The 3,364-nt window shown below is 48.8% G+C and overlaps 1 non-coding gene across 1 annotated transcript; it reads right to left on the bottom strand.

Moving 5' to 3' along the window:
- Window positions 1-2,805: 2,805 nt before the first annotated feature.
- On the bottom strand, window positions 2,806-2,960 carry LOC143176100 (5.8S ribosomal RNA). The gene has a single exon (XR_013000697.1). It is a non-coding gene; the product is annotated as a 5.8S ribosomal RNA (ribosomal RNA).
- Window positions 2,961-3,364: the final 404 nt, after the last annotated feature.

The raw sequence follows: 3,364 nt of genomic DNA, 5'->3' as shown, positions 1-3,364 counted from the left end.
ATTCGAAAATGGATTGGTTGCGGCCCGATACCGTCAGAGTACCGTCGCGCAGCCGGCCGGGCCGCCGAGGGTCTGTCGCGTGCGCCAAAGGCGACGCGGCAGGCAACCACTCGGGCCGTAGACCGACACGCAACGGGTCGCGACGTTCTACTAAGGGAGAAGTGCACGACTACGTTGCCGGAACATTTAGGCCGAAGGCGGTGTACCCTCGCGCATTGGAACCACGAAGGTCCATACGCGGGGTATCTGCGCGCCAACGGAAGCCAGCCTCGTCGACGATGAATCTCCCCATTCGATCTTTTGGGTTTCTCAGGTTTACCCCTGAACGGTTTCACGTACTCTTGAACTCTCTCTTCAAAGTTCTTTTCAACTTTCCCTCACGGTACTTGTTCGCTATCGGTCTCGTGGTCATATTTAGCCTTAGATGGAGTTTACCACCCACTTAGGGCTGCACTCTCAAGCAACCCGACTCTAAGGAAAGGTCCTCCCGAAACGCGTACCGGTCGCTACGGGCCTGGCACCCTCTACGGGTAAATGGCCCCATTCAAGATGGACTTGGACGCGGTTCGACGTCACGGGATAAATGGACCCTCCTGAACACTACATTTCCCTACGGCGGAACCGCGGGATTCAGTGCTGGGCTAATTCCTGTTCGCTCGCAGCTACTAAGGAAATCCTTGTTAGTTTCTTTTCCTCCGCTTAGTAATATGCTTAAATTCAGCGGGTAATCTCGCCTACTCTGAGGTCGTCGTGAACGTGAATTGTATGAAAATTCAATCGAATTTCATAAAAATCGCTCAAAGGCAAAAAAAACAAAGTCTAGAGGAGAGTGCGTTCGAACACAACAATATTCATATTATAACGTATATAAATGATAAATATACCGCGACACGCGCGACTCCGTATCGTCGCGAAAAATCGTTCGCGAACGCGTCTTATGCGCCTCACCAGTGGTCTCTGCTGCGTCGCGTGTCTATATTCTCTTTTTACACTCTTCTCCTTCTTCTATCACATTTTACTCGATCGCGAAAAAGACTCTCGCTAGACGATCTCGCGCTCCGGTTAACTTTAACGCCCGTCCGAGAAGAATTTTCGGGGACTGGACGACCGAAGCGGATCTCGCGCGGTCTCGCGATCGACAGTGAAGAGAAGTGCAGAAGAGGAAAAGAAGACACGACAAACACACACCATGGGGCGACCGACGCGTTCGTTTCAACGCTTTCGCACAAAGTCGGCGGCGGTTATATATTTATATCATTATATTCCGGCGGACGGGACGCGACGTTCGAAAGCCTCGCCAAAGAGGAGCTCCTGCCTCTTCCTCTCTCTTTTCTACGAGAAAAGATAAACGTATTTTACGGGGATACGGAAACGTTACCACGTGGTGTCACACACGATCGTCCGTCTCTTCTCTATAGCAGAAACCGATAAAAATACACCTCCCGAAAGAGAGTATATGGTGATTCTTTTTATATATATATATATATTTCGAAATACAACTGAACGTGGCGGAAGCGCACGGTGGTGGTCCAGCGAGGACACGCGACGACGGGGAATAAGAACTATTCGACCCGTTACGAATACGCATGCTCGTCCCGCACGATTTTAACACACACCGTGTTTTTCTCCAGTCGTCAAAGCGTTCGTGCGTCGAATTCGAAAAATAAAAAAAAAAGAAAAACACCTTTTCTCTCTCTCGGGGTAAAAGAGTCGATGTGTATTGTGTATAAAGGTTCTGCGAGAAGTCTCGTTTTGACGTGTGTTCCGCCGATAACGACGATCCTCCGAAACGGGGATACAGAAACGTTACACCTCACAACACGATCTCCGTCTCTTCTCTATAGCAGAAACCGATAAAAATACACCTCCCGAAAGAGAGTATATGGTGATTCTTTTTATATATATATATTTCGAAATTCAACTGAACGTGGCGGAAGCGCACGGTGGTGGTCCAGCGAGGACACGCGACGACGGGGAATAAGAACTATTCGACCCGTTACGAATACGCATGCTCGTCCCGCACGATTTTAACACACACCGTGTTTTTCTCCAGTCGTCAAAGCGTTCGTGCGTCGAATTCGAAAAATAAAAAAAAGAAATACACCTTTTCTCTCTCTCTCGGGGTAAAAAGAGTCGATGTGTATTGTGTATAAAGGTTCTGCTGCGAGAAGTCTCGTTTTGCCGTGTGTTTCGGTAACGACGATCCTCCGAAACGTACATCTCATTCGTAAGAGAGGAAGAAAACAATCTCCCTGGGGCCAGTCGGTAATATACCGACATACGACGTGTCGTGCACATCCGTCTCACGCACGGTATACAAAATATGAATAAAACGTGTGTAGTCTCTCTCTCTCTCGACTTCTTAATATTTTCTTTCACCTCTGACGCATCATTTCAGGTGACGTCGGGAGCGCGGGAAAAAAAATTTTTCTAAACACACGAAACCGTTCATCTCACGAACAGCCGAAAAAGTTGTCGCTCAGATCCATATCGCAGTGGAGCGGTATCCGCGGGCGGTCGTAATTGAACGACGCACGACGCCGCGAACACTCACGCGAGTCCATACAAACGATTCCGATCGTTTTGCAACAACTAGAACGTACACTGTCCGTGAAATTCACAGAATTTTCGCGTGTCCGCGACAAACGCCGACGAGACACCCATCGTTCGCTCGTACGTAGCATCCTTCTCTTAACCCGACTCAGAAACGTTCTTTGCGCCCTTCGGTAAAAAAACGTTCGATCCGAAGAGGTGAACGACGGCGGGGATTTGACAGAGCTACGCAAGCAGTGTATGGTACGTAAACGACCCTCAGCCAGGCGTGGTCCAGGAATTGTATCCGTGGACCGCAATGTGCGTTCGAAATGTCGATGTTCATGTGTCCTGCAGTTCACACGTTGACGCGCAATTAGCTGCGTTCTTCATCGACCCACGAGCCAAGTGATCCACCGTTCAGGGTAATCGTATAAATTTTATATTTCACATATATAATTTTATTCTCATTTGTTCGACCTAATATCTCTCTTCTTTCAAAGAGAAGATAAAAGTTGATACCTGAATCTCCGACCAGCGCGCGAAGGAGATTCAGGCGTCGCCTTGGAGACGACACCGAAGCCTTTCGAGACGAAAAACGTTCAAGTAATATGTATATATTTCTCGACGTTCCGGGCGTATAGTGCATTCAAAAACCCGCGAAAGACGCAGAAGACTCGCACGCGTGGAAACGACGGGGATATATTTTGTATCCTACCCGATACTGAATCCATCGCGTGCAGTCGACCCTCGCGTTCTTCCGATCAGACGCATCTATTGTTGCGCGCATGTTTTCGCGTCGCATCGCGCGAAACGTTGCACGAATCGTACC

Source organism: Nomia melanderi, unplaced genomic scaffold (genome assembly GCF_051020985.1).
Source record: "Nomia melanderi isolate GNS246 unplaced genomic scaffold, iyNomMela1 scaffold0377, whole genome shotgun sequence".
Classification (NCBI taxonomy): domain Eukaryota; kingdom Metazoa; phylum Arthropoda; class Insecta; order Hymenoptera; family Halictidae; genus Nomia; species Nomia melanderi.
This window is presented reverse-complemented; position numbering and strand designations above follow the sequence as displayed.